The following is a 13,979-nucleotide window of genomic DNA, read 5'->3' as shown; positions in this document are numbered from 1 at the left end:
AAGTCCCGAAAGACCAAAAAGTAGACTGATTGAAAACCCAAAACTTTCGAGGTACGAATTTGAAAGTAACGAATGATCAGTATACTGAAATTGAGATTTTCGATAAATCAGCCAGTAGAATAACTGTTTTTGCCTAAAGTTCATTTAACCGAATGCTCTTTTATCCGAAAAAGTATTTTCAGAACAGTCCTCATTTCGAATGAACAAAGCACGGAATATGAAGATGTAGAAAAATAATAATTCCGAAATTGTAAATTGAGAGCGGCTAATACTTCGAACACCCAAAAAACTAAAATAATTATCTGTCAAAACTCAAAGTTGAAAAGGTGTAAAATTCTATTCCAAAAAATAGATAAGAACCAGAATTCCGGAACGACGAGATACCGAAAGGCCGAAATATCGAATGTCCTGAAAACTTTAACTGTCGGTAATTTGAGTTTTGAGATTTCTCCCTGTCATTGAAAACACGTGGAATGAAATTCTTCAATTAGATTGAACCATACATGCTTTCGATGTACATTTTTTGTTTTTTCTTTGTAGTTTTAGTTAATTTTGTCTTTGTTCGAACGCAGATTATTAAACAGTGTTCGTTCTGAGGAGGGCTCCCACTGGACTTGAAAGGTTAACAAATTCGTTACGTTCAATCGTAACTTTCATACCCAAAAAATCAAACTATTGCTCTCAAATATTGTTGGAATGGCTGATTGGTGTAAGATCGTACGATTATATGCAACACCGAATGCCAAAAGATAAAAATGAAATGTGCATTATTGAGTTTTGTAAGCAATGAAGTAAAAAAAAAGTCAATTTTTTTCGACACTATCAAATTCACAGGACAATGGCAAAATTAATGAAACTGAACTTTACCTCGGCGATGATTTTTCTTTCTGCACAGTACTTGACTCGTTTTTGAAGGATACGGTAATCTTCAGAGAGTCGCTCCCGAACATAATGTAACGAAGTCGATCTCTTCGTTTTCGGTACGATCGTGGATCGTCGAAGAGATGTTCCGTCGATTCAATCCTATGAATGTTACGAGGATGAACGAGTGGAAGGCAGCCAATGGCCATAGAAAAGGTCCTGAGTTATGGCTTTCTTTCCGAATAAAACCCAAAACAAACGACTGGTGAAGAATATTTTTATTTCCTCGTTATTCAAGGAGAATGCGCGATTATTTAGGTGCGACGGAAAAGGAAACGTGGCGGAGGTAGAAAAGTTTCTCGAACTTGATGACACAGACAAATTGGCTGTTACAAGTAAGTTTGCTTGGCTACATATCCCCAGGCTCAACTTCGCTTCACATTTTCCTTACGGTGCTTTGATGCACATCTAATTTCTGACCGTGCAATACAGTCTTGGCACGATGCACTTCCCAGCTGCATCTAGGTAATACTCGAATGCAGGAAGCGGTCGCTCGGCTTACACTCAGTTTGTTATGGACCATTCGAACCAGCTCGTCAAGCTGCAACACCTGCTCGCCCGATTATCCGAGGAGATATGGCGGGTTGTCAGTTTTATCGGCGAGTCATTTATCTCTGCTTTTGGACATTGTTTGAACCGTGGTATATAGCGTAGAAAGGGGTGAAGGTGTTATTTCAAGGCCTCATCAACGCGATCCAATTACACACAATGGCACTTCATGTATGCATGTAACAAAGTTTGATAGAACCCTCTGTAAATATTTAACTTGTGGTTTTCAACCTCTCTAACCTACCACGTGATGCATCTACAACAGGTCGGGGCCCGGCAGATTAACGTCTTAATATAGGCACCCTTTCGCGATCTGTCCTAAACCCGCTTTCACACTCCAACTTTGGCACACGGGACGAGAGCTCGGGTGGTAAAGCCTAATGAAATGTCTGCCCTTGACCGCGGAGCCGGGAGAAAATCCGGGCGTTTCTTACTGTCCCTGCTAGCGCTAATACCTTGCGATTTTCTCTTCGTGTTCCCTTTATTCGGATCAGAACGCTAATTTTCTAGCAATCCAGTTCTCTCCTACTACCCGCGGATGGTTAATGAGAAGAGACTGACTTATCATCATTCGACGAAACGTCCATCTGTCTTGTAATTAAACAGATTTAATTATTCCAAAATACATGTGAACACACTAGTGGGGAGAGTTAGTAACTATGAAGTGAAACGCGATTTGTTTCGTGAAAACGACCCGAAGTATGGAAGTAGCAAAAAAAGCTCTGGAGTTTAGTATACCAACGAGATGACACGGCCCTTCGAGAAACTCGGAGCAATGTTATCACCGGAGTATAGCAGCCTTCTAAACAATAACTTTCACTTCATTGCCCGAGTACTGCAGAATAAAATGTACATGCCTTTCGAAGTCTACGCAATAATTGAAATTTAATATCAGAAGATTGTTTGAAAGAAAAATTTTCGACGATCCGCATGAGATGATTTATGGGTTTGGGTTGGGTCGATTACTTCACAAACTTGAGGATATATTCCAGGATTGCGTTTCTTTCTTTTAAGCACATCGTTCACGGTTATTAAATATTCCATATTTCAAAGGTGAATTAACTGTATTGAAAAAATACGAAAAAAACGTCATATCATTAAAAGGTCACTTTGCGAGTTCTCATCAAAGGACTATATGATATTTCTGTTTGTCGATGCGAGCGGCCTTTATCAATGCATTTCCTCAGGAGATGGAAAAGGGTTGAAAGTTTGATCACTTCGTGCAGTCTGCATGCAAAAGAGCAGCCAATTGTTCGAATTGATAGATAAAAGTTCACACAAGGTCGTTGACTCGAGTGAATAATACATGTAAATCTAGTAACGTGGCTTAATTGTAAAATGTGAAACTGGTACAAATATGAATGGTGTCCTAATACATTGGCATAAAAGGATAATGACGATGCTAGAGCGTGATTTTTACTCACCAAAATGATAGGTGGCGCAGGCTCCTCAGTCACAGTATTTCTTTTTTCGCTAAACTTCTTTCGCGACGCTACCTGTAACATGAAATTTATTCATTGAAGGTGTCGGAAAACTTGAACGAATCTGTTGTCAGAGAGCACATCCGATGTTAATTCGACATGAATTTCAGTACATGCAGTTTTCGGTAAGAGCTTCGAAAAGTTTCAAATCATTAAAAGGATACAGCGAGTGTAGTACATAAGTATATATTCCTCGCTTTTAAAGAAATAATTTCGGTTCGGTAGCCATGCCCCAGGTGTCATGTTCTCCTTATTATTCAATCAAAGAATTCAATACCATTGCGAGGATGGATCATTTTCCACGGGTCCGATACAGGCTATTTCGCTCGATTATTATTGTGCGGTAACCTGCAGGGACGAAGAACGAATCGTATCAATCACCTGCTGTCCCTGCTCGCGTTTTCTCTGCAAATTACGAAGAGTCTTCTCTTGTTAAGAAAAGTTGGGAATCAATTATACGTCGTTATATTTCCGATTGATGTCCCGCTTCACAGGGTTGGGTTGCAATTGATTGCATAACGACCCTTTGTACTGACACAGCATGCACCTGACGGTTCTTACTGATAATGAGATACAAGCATGTGGCGAACTGCAATGCACTTTTGGAATAATGGCGTACTCATCCCTCGGTTCTTGGCTGTTTGCTGAATTACGACGCGAACTTGTTCGCAAACAAGTAAGACGATGCTTGAATCGTCTCCCTTGTGAAACGGCACCGATGGCGCTTGTGTGGCGAAGTGACTATCCTACGAACAGTAACGTTGACATGTACTGGTATACGGCGATTGAAAGAGGTGGCAGGCTGGAAGGTACATTATATTTGCTCGCAGACCGTGAATTTTTACAAAGGAATTTTGAGTACCTCGTTTGAAAGCAAGGAGGAGAGCCGAGAATATTTCCATCGAAGTGTAGCGGCTCGTGCCTGACACAATGGAAAAATCAAACCGTCTAGTCTGACGGTTTTCCAATGAAATCATCTCTACTAGATGCTTCTTTCAGATGTAGCAGTTCACCGATAGTTGATCTTTTGTGAGAAATACATGCGCAGATTTTTCTGTTGGCTAGTCGCAGGTGATTCATGCCGTCGAGATGAAATGTGAACTTTCAACGAGAGCGTAAGATCTTGTTGAAGATAAGCTCTTCGCAATTGCTAAGCGAGATCTGAGTTTCCTTTAAGTTTTTACTAATAATTGGATAAATTCTCCGATAAGAAAATGATAACGAGACGATGATGCTAATCACATATTTAAAAACTTACGTTTCTCGGGAGATAGATTTCTATAAATCAGTCTGATAGCTCGTTGAAATTTTGACTACACCCATTATCGGACGATATTTACTGTAAACACCGTACGGAATATTTTGTAAAACAAACAACTATAGTACCTTAGTATGAAATAGTACATCTTGTGAGTTTTGGTAACTAGAGAGAAAATATGGAGTAGACGAATAGATTGGGTTTGTCAATGCGCAGATACATGTACTGTCTGAAAAACGATAGAGGTTAAAATCTGTCCGGAGGAAATAGTGTGTAGAGGAGGACCGAATCGAATCGATTCTTTGCCGATGTCTGTTGTGAGTTATTCGAGACCCTCGTTTCTTTTATTACATCTGCATCTCCGGCCAAGGTGTCTACTGACATAGTTGGATGGACGATATATAGTGCCAATACGAAGTGGCAAGGATCGAGAGAGGGAAGGATACCGCGGGGGAAGTCCGAAGGGACTTCTCGGCAAATATCTAAAGTTATTTTGCGGAATCGGAAGTTTTCCCTCAAGACCGTTGGGCTCACTTCAGTTTCAGCTCCACGGGCATAACTCTCTTGGAATGGCGAATTTGTTGTCTGCCTCTACGGCACGTTATGCAATAAGTCGTGCAGCAACTAAAAGCGCGCGCGCGATAAGTTCACCGCTGTAACTCCGTGGTAAAGTTTTTTTTACATTCACAAGTTGCGTCGAGATAAGGGTTCATCAAACGGATAAAATAAGGAAAAATTTATGCCACAGTTAAATTGAATGTCAGTAGATCGTATGTCTGTCAGAGTGGTCTGAATAAACTTGGAAATTCCTTCAAGATATCCTATGTGAAGGAAATTTTCGGGAAAATTACGATGCGAGAAAATAACCGTGGGCATGATAACTCCTGACCGATTTTTACCGCCTCTAGAATGTAATCCCGTTCGGCGAAGTAATGGCTGGGATTTCTCGGATCCCTTTGTATCGAGGTATTTGGATTTGGTTCAGGTATGTAAACGATCGCGGACGAGGAGTTATGGCTTCGATTACGAGTGATCGGAATCCTCACGCCTGAAGCTTTGATTTGATAAGTTACGGCGGTACGTTTGGGGAGGGAATCGTATTGAGTGAAGTAAGTGCGCCGGTCAGTCGAAGCTTGGAGTTCCAAGTGTTTGAATAGCTTGAATATAAAGAAGATTCGTTCAACGCAGCCGCGAAGGTCTATCGACGTTACACAGCCCCGAGGAGCTGTTATCTCTAAGTTTTATCGTTAATTTTTTCTCCCCTCCATCACGTTCGCAGGCTTTTCGCTCCGACGCGTAATTCCCTTTGGAAGATCACGGAAAATAGAATGGTTTTCGGGGAAGAGATGACGCGTGGCAATGTCGCCAGGAATTGCTGACAGTGAAATCGATGATTTCGATTAAACGTAGCAACGTGCACGAGAATCTCTAGCTTGGCCAATTATTTTTACGGTTAATGTCGCTCTGATCCAGAATACAAGACCGAAGCTTAGCTGTGTGCAAACAAAATCGCGGACACTTGAACAGCAGCGTTACTTCGTTCCGAGAAAATTACGTTGAGTGAGAAAATAGAAAACTAGTGAAAACGCCAGAAGGAAGCCCAACGTAATCCACTTACTGTAGTAGATCCTCCGTTTCGCCTGACATGTTCACGCCTTTATCTTATCAAGAATCTTTTGCAGCAGCCACCTGCTGTAGTGGAAAACGAAGACAATCCAACGCTGCGATGTCTCGGCTTGGTGCTCCTTTGGAAAGTACAAAGGTGGCATGATCTCATGAGGATTATTCCGTGGGATGAAGATTTCAACGATTTCGATTTAATTCTGGAGACACGCTTGTCTCGAGTACGAAACGACTAAAAGTGGAACAAAAGTTGTGAAGAGATTTTATAGTAAACTGTAATGAAGATCAAATAGAAGAATACAACCAGCAGATTAGCTGAAGTGTCTGACGACCACCGCATTGAGATAATGCTGATAGTGGTGACACCATGGATTATGGAAGTTCAAGAACTTGACGTCTTATTGTAAGTTGTAGATCCCAGCATTCCGTTGTCAATTGTCACTGCAGGACTGTACTCATGACCGTGCACTGAATCCAACTGTATACACTTTTTTGTGCAACGTAATGAAAGATACTCCCGAGTCAATTTCAGGAAAGGACGAGTAAGAATTCAAAGTTTGCATTGAAAAGTCGTTATGGTGTCTACAAAGTTTCTCACAATGACGGTTCGACTGAGTACTTTCGGTAGATCGGCACAATCTCGTAAAATATTGATTCGAATTGAAATATTTCCATTGTTGGTACATCATGCGATTTTCTATAGCAACGGAAGCCAAATCTTTATCCACCACAAATATTCGGAGCGACATCTCAAATTGAATATCTACATGAACTTGAACGTCATACTGTAAGCATGCATCAGGAGAATACTTTTCTCATAACGCTCGAAACGCCACATTGCGCAAACAATCGTCGAGCATAAGAGATTATACAGCGAATATATAGATAGGGATGTGGAAACGGTTGAATTTCTAAGTCCCAGTACTGCGAGAAACCTGCTAACTCGACCATTAAATTTCTATACATACCAAACTGCATAGCCAGTGCGGAGTTATGAAAGCTTTGGTAGGGAAAACACATCTTTTAATGACGTAACTATATATCTCTTTTTTCATCAGTGTGCACCACACGCGTAACAGATGTATACACGTCATTATCCTGTCGCTCATGAAGCTTAGATAAATGAGTATTGCGGTTTTCAAGATTACACCGACTACTACGCCATCGAAATTTATTGGGAGTGAATGAACAATGGAATTTTCCACGACCCCAGTCACCAAGGTTTCACTTCAATAGGTCAGTGGGCTCAAATTATTGCTCAAAGTGAATCTGTCAATAAAATGATGCTGTCGATTGCAGCCACGTTTCGCATGTGCTTCGAAGAGCAGAGATCGTAGTGAGCAGTGAACTGTTTGTAGCCGACCTCAACAAGGATCGAGCCATTCAGTTGACATCTACACGAGAAAACAAAATTTGTCGATTAGCCCTTTTAGTTGGTCAAACTACACTGTATTTGACTAAAAAATTATGTAGGTATGTTTCTTAAATAGCTTTATGGCGGCTGGAATTCACTCCTAATAATGTTTTTAGATGACTGTAAAGCAACTTGATCAAACTGTGGGGTTACGTCTAGTATGGTACCCTCTGGTGACCAACGGAAAAACAGTGTTTTCATTATACGTTAGATAAGCTACAGTGCCATAATCAATGAAGAAAATTGCTTCCGTAAGGTTTGTTCCCATCATCTCTGTACTTATTGACAAACAATTTTCGGAAAGATCTATACAGGATACGGGGGACCAAACCTTATCTGTGTTGAGTTAAAGGGATGCTGGGGTGCCAGGGTGAAATAGCCCAGTGAGAGTGAGTGGCGGCTGTTGGTTTGGAAGGCTGAAGGAGCTTCTTTGGCTCAGAGGCTAGAGAATGGGATCTTTGAAGTTACGTAGGCAAGGAAGGTGCCTCCGAAGTCTTCCAGATGGGAACGGCGATACTCAATTATCAAGGCTCTTGCCACTTTGCCAGGCAGATAACGAAATCAGTGCCAAAGTTAAAACCGGAATTAGCCTGTTCACCGGTTAGCCAAGGAAAGCGTGATATCCAGAAGCGGTGCGGAAGAAAATTGAAGACATACTCTATCTTAGTATTCTGTGGAGACAGCCTGACTTAGCTTCGTTGATATAATTTATAGCGAGGGTGCAGCAATTGAATTTTCCCCGCTTGGAAATGCAGCGCAGACACCACCCAGATCCCATCAATGGGGACAGAAATAGCTTGAATAAGATATGGACTCCATTTTACCTTAGATAGTCAACCGGTTAAGTATCTACTTAGAGCTTCGGTTTAAGGAGGAGCCCCACGGCTCTGCTTAGGCATCAAGCCGTAGCAGACTTTAACGCTTACTCAACCATTTTAAATCCTCGAATAGACAAGCACCCATTTACGTATCTAGCCTTGGCTCTGCCCCCGGGTTCACCCTGGCTCTAGTCTGTCGGCAATCACCGCCCGGCCTGCTTTTCAAACGTATCGTCCCTCCTAATCACCTGCACCGGCGACTGGTTTTGTGTTCCTTGTTCGATTCAGCGTAGTTCTTTGATTTTAAAGTATGCAGATGGGTCAGTCAGACTATTGAGTGGTCGAAAGAATTATGCAGTGTATGCTTGTAGATGCGTTTACATGAGTCAAGAAGATGGTGCAACTAGAATATCTGTAAAGCAGGCTTATTTATACCTTGTCTGAAGAAAAAATGGAAAAAAAACAGTTAAAATACAGATCACCGAATACTGTGATACATTTTCTGATAAAAAATTGATTCTGCACATTAGGATGAGGAAAAGTAGGAACGTTACAAATGAAGGTTCAGACTTTTTGATAATCATTCTCATTTTTCATACGAATCTTCGGGTAACGTGAGACATTGAACATGATGCAATAGAAATATGAGACTCGATGAATTCGACGTGGCAAAAAATTAATCGTTAAATAACATTGATTCGATGCAATTTACTGAAAATGCTCGCACCGCTTCGCTACCAATTCGTTGTATTGGACAGCAACATTTGTTTGGATCACATGATTTTGTAAGATCAACATTTGGTACTTGTTATTGATTTTAATCGGGAACACTTACGTAAAAATTGATAAGTTTCTTATCTGAAATAGGTATGAATGACTGCATGCTTGAAAAATTAAACTGCGTTCAGTCCCGAAAGTTTATCGTAATTTCTTACTGAAGCAGAATATCGCAAGCTCGGTTTGTGCCACAAATAAATCTAAAAGTTCCGTTGAGAGGCCACGTTTAACGTTTCGCCAATTAGCGAGCCCAGCGAAGAGACCCAGAGTGCGCGAGGAGCTGCGTAATCTGATCCTGGGAACGATGATTAGACTTTTTAATTTTTGTTTTAATATTTATTTTTTAATACCCCGCCGCGCCGTTCAAAGAACTGAGGATATCGTATTCCGTATATTACGGTGGAAGAATAAGCCGTTTGGAGAATTATCAGAAGAATTTTGGAGCGGAGATAAATTTCAGAATGAAACGGCAAAGGCAGCGATACAAGGAAAAGTATGGGAAAAGGAAAGAAAAAAGACCAATCCTCCTTCGTGGAGCGAGTGCTTGGCTATACTTATCAATACAGCTACAACCTCTTCCAGGCTTGGTCTTAGCCTCTCGCCGATCGATCGACTTATCTCTTTCATCATTGCAACTTCCTAAGCCTCATCCCCTACCAACGCCACGCCAGTTTCGCCCACGTAACTACCTGTAATTCATTGCTCAAAATGAGCGTTTGCGTTATGTATTTATTTGCGAAAGTTTAGCAAGGAGTTCCAGATATTATCTTGAAGTCATGTTTCGCTAAAGCAGCCTTTGATTTTACATTTCTAGTGGACTCGATTTTTCTCTTAGTTTTTAAAAAATGCAGAATCAGCCGTAAGTGACACTTCATACTCGAACTTTTCAACAACTATGGTCCAACGATGCAAAAGTTGATTCGAACTTACCGATTCATTCGCTTGAAAAAAACACTGGCAGATGAGAATATAACTTCGTCACCTTACACATGTATTTCGACACATCTAACCGTTAACAATACTGTCGTGAATCCGTAAAAACATTAAATATTCAATGTTTTATACTTGCTGATCCAGTTTCAGTGAATTTGTTGTATACATATTTTCAAGTTTTATTCAAACATTTCACGTTCCGTTACTAACCATCAGTACACGATTACTGAAACGATGAACCGAATTGAACTGATAACATAGACGTTGTTCGCGTGCGACATCAGCATCTTTTATAAATATTAGTCTTTTTCTTTTTTGATTTTCATTCCGACGTACACCTCTAGGTCACTTCCAGCTGACCTTTCAGCTGAATGCATCAAATTTAGTCTACGGTTAGTATGCGCGCTTGACTTTTCATGCGGATGAACCTTATCGGAGACGAGCTGAAAACAAGCTTTCCAATGCCGTTGAACCCGAGTTATATCATTTCGGCGCTGGGTTTATTCGGGGGAGTATTTTATTAGCTGACGGTGAAGTGAAATGGGGCCGGTAGGAAGAAATACTGCAAGTAACTTCCAATGGAATTAAATTTATTATCGTTTCCGATTTAGGCACCAACCCTACAATGTGGATAACCCATACGTACGATCGTTCTGTCCGGGAAACGGGATACCAAAGGAACTTTATTGGGAGAACGTAGGTCTGAACTTACAATTAGTTTCATGTGTGGCCTGCCGGCGAACCAGTGAGTGCCTTTGAATTACTCGTCTGTTTGCGGTCTGCATGGGCCGTGGTTGCGTCGGATCGTTCGTCGAACCATCTGACAAGCGAAGAGCCCTGCAAGTGGCAGAAAGACGAGGTAGAGAAATCGCTACCGAAATCTGATGCTTGATACGATACCGGAGTACGTGACATCGTTTTCCCAACGTAAGGACTATTGTGCTGAAAAACTCAGGTAGTTTTTATACAAGTTAAAGTTTCTGATCCGCGCGTAGGTACGTCAGAATAAACCTCTAAGAAAAAAAGATAGTTCAAATAGATGAGCGTCATTCTTTACGAAAAGCTAATTGGTGAACGTGAAATGCATAAAAGTATACGTGAATGAACACCAATGTATGGTAATAGTTTCACCGACTGATTGATTTTCCATATTTATTCTTTGTTCGCCAATGATCATTAGTAGCTTTAAAAATCTGCGCATGATTGCTCATGTGCCGTTGCTGTTTTTCACTGATTGTCAGTTTATCGGGCGATAAATCATTACTATTGTTAATCAAAGTGGTACTCATCAACGATCACCTGAATAGCATCGGCCACAGCTGTGATCATCGGAAATAGTACCTTCAATAGGTAAGCCCGTAAAACTATGAACAGTCGCTTGGCAACCATTGAAAGGAAAGTAATAATATTGATTAAGTAATTATCACCAAATGATTGTTCTAGTAACGTAAGTTTGAAACTGTAAATTTGAACACTCGGCACGCATGCGTCTGCTTCACCGAGTTTCCTTTGCTTTCGTCTTTCACACGGTCAATAAAGGAGATTCGTCACCAGAAAACCTCGTTGAAGATAAAGTAAGGATTCGTGTATCGACAAAGTCCTGGCCAGATGTGCTCTGGGTGAAATGACCAACTCTACCATTGCACAGCTGAATGAGAAGAGAGAGAATTCTGAAAGAACCAGACGGAGCGAATGATGTGCATTAGCTTTGGCCGGTGCAGTATAACTGCCTAGAGGCGATATACACGTATGTACAAATGTATAGCTATATGTAAAGTGAAGCGAAATATTGTATTTCACTCTGCGCTGACCATACAGAATGGGTTCGAAGGGGATGTCCATCATTTATTCCCGTCACGTTACTCTTGCGAAAAAAAAAGGAAAAAAGGAAAACACGGCTTCTGTAATCCTCCGCGATCTCTCTCTCTCTCTCTCTCTCTCTTTCTCTTTATATATATATATATATACGTATGTACAGCATTCTGGATCTAGTGACGGTACGGTATGTATGTAGGTACATACATATCTACACTGTACGGAAGTAGGAGAAATCTGGACAAGTCAGTGAGGTAGCTAAAGCCAGCCAGCTATCCGGCTGAGTCAAGCGAAGTCGGGTGCGGCATATCGATTTTATTCAACTCTCGAGTTTCAAACTGAGCGAAACCATCGGGCAATTGAAGCATTCGACTTTTTCATAAAGTCCGATAATCGGCAGTTGACGCCAACGTCATTGGTAAATTGTACAACTGTGCTTGACACGTTTTGACTCGAGTGAAGCGACCATCGCAGGGATAAAATGTGTCCCTCCTTTCTTTGAGAATCGAGGGGTGCTTCTGACAATAGACTATGGTTGAAGCTATTTTTACGGCAGTAGAACACTAACGAAACTAGTCACCACCGCTCTCTCTCGTCATGAACGTCCAATGACACGAACAAACGTTGACAATCTACTTCGTCGACTTCTTTTTTCCCTGTGGACAGAGAACGGAAATAATTTACGTGTACCCCGATAAGCGAACCCTTATTCATTACACAAAAAAATCACTACCACGTCATATTCGCGTTCGTTTCAAGGTAGGAAAAAAATGTACGCGGTAGCAATATACGTTGTTATCGTCTCTGGGCCCTACTGCGAAAACAATACCGTTCGTCGTCAGCAACTTCAAAGGTGAAAATCGACTGTAAGAAGAATGATGCGAAGTCCGATAATGCGCCAGTTTATCTAATACGGTCTCAATTTTTGAATGAAAATGTAACGATGCGCCGACAAGGAAACGAATGTAGGAGAAGAACCGTTGGCCGGTATAACTACCGACGACGATCCAATCTGCGGAACGCAGGAACTATAAATCTTGAAAAAACTCAACTGGCACACCAGACATTGTGATAAAAAGTGGAGCGCAGGTATTTGCATCGTCGAAGCATAGATTGGAAGTAAAAGTATTGAAAGACCTGAGAGAAGGAGAAAACGTCAAGATGCATCTTCTCGTTGTTACTACACTGAAGAGAAACTCGTTTTTAACTTGGTAATTTTGAGACACCAAGTCTTACGTTACGCGTCAGTTTCTTTCGGAGGATTCCCACGAGAAAGAAGAAGCCGGGCGTATACATTTGCCTCGCAAAAAATTATAGCGAGGGTCGCAAAATGGAAATATGAGTATATTTTCACATGTTACTTATTCCTTTCTTTTCATTTTCCATTCATTTGGCGATTCAAACTTTTCCGACAATGGATCCCCAGCGTACCGACGATTCTTGACAGAATGATGCATGAAGAAAAAAGTACGTCATGTCACTGACACTTTATTCCTCAATCCCACGCTGAGTAGCAACTCACAATCAGTGCCACATTTTCCTCTTGAATTTCAAATGTCTTGGCTACTGCAGAATGCTGGAGTTAAAACTTTTCGTCGTACAAATATCACTTAATATCCATGCAAATATTTGTATTTTGTGACGAGACGTCTTCGGAAAATACATTTATGCTTCAGTTACGATAATGTGACCCGCAATATCTCGCAAGAGGATACAGAGTCCTTATTGTTAGCTCCAAACATATGTAGATGCACGTATGGGGGTGCGCACGAGGGCCGATGAGAGGGTGTTGCGTTTATGCGCACTACGTAATAACTTCCGATGATAGCCGTGCGTTGAATACCCACGGTCGCTTAATATTCCGAAAGCAGAATGTGGGATGGAAGCTGATTCTTGAACTGCACGGCATTAACGAAGCGGAGCCATGAATGCAGAGGAGTGAAATTGGTTCGAGAAACATATCTGGAATATATGAAAGCGTCGAATATTGGAAAAACAATCGCCAGGAGTTGATTTCACTGATCAACACGTTTCGTAGCACGCCTTTTAAGTCACAGAATGTTTAATATTACTAGAGCATTCACGCGTTTTCCTGATTATTTATTACTTTTTATCATGAAAATTGTCTTCGTCTATGCAAATACTGACCTTTTTCTTATTAGTTGTGTGTAGCACTTTCTAAATAATCTCTTAACCCGTTTTTCAACGCAATGTTTTTACACGATCAAAACAGAATATTAATCGATCTTGTTTCACTTTTACATGATCATCCACAATCCACCGTTGAAATAATCAGCGCTATAATAAAAATATGTTAAATTCATTTTCACGATCATCAACATGTTATGTATGTAGATCTGCTTACTCGTTTAGCACCAATTTAGCAGTTA

The 13,979-nt window shown here is 40.9% G+C and overlaps 1 protein-coding gene across 3 annotated transcripts in view; it reads right to left on the bottom strand.

Annotated features, from left to right (window-relative positions):
* Positions 1-13,979, bottom strand: part of LOC124300174 (TWiK family of potassium channels protein 18-like) — a 274,675-nt gene that overhangs the window by 139,540 nt on the left and 121,156 nt on the right. For 2 of the 3 annotated variants that reach the window (XM_046753901.1, XM_046753904.1), the window contains one exon: positions 2,895-2,966. The gene's annotated coding sequence lies outside the window, so the exon portion shown is untranslated. Of the gene's footprint in view, positions 1-2,894; positions 2,967-10,486; positions 10,612-13,979 lie in introns of all 3 variants that reach the window. The other variant, XM_046753903.1, reaches the window with a different exon arrangement.

This window comes from Neodiprion virginianus, chromosome 3 (genome assembly GCF_021901495.1).
Source record: "Neodiprion virginianus isolate iyNeoVirg1 chromosome 3, iyNeoVirg1.1, whole genome shotgun sequence".
NCBI classification, from domain to species: domain Eukaryota; kingdom Metazoa; phylum Arthropoda; class Insecta; order Hymenoptera; family Diprionidae; genus Neodiprion; species Neodiprion virginianus.
The sequence above is the reverse complement of the archived record's forward strand: the minus strand, read 5'-3'. Positions and strand labels throughout refer to the sequence as shown.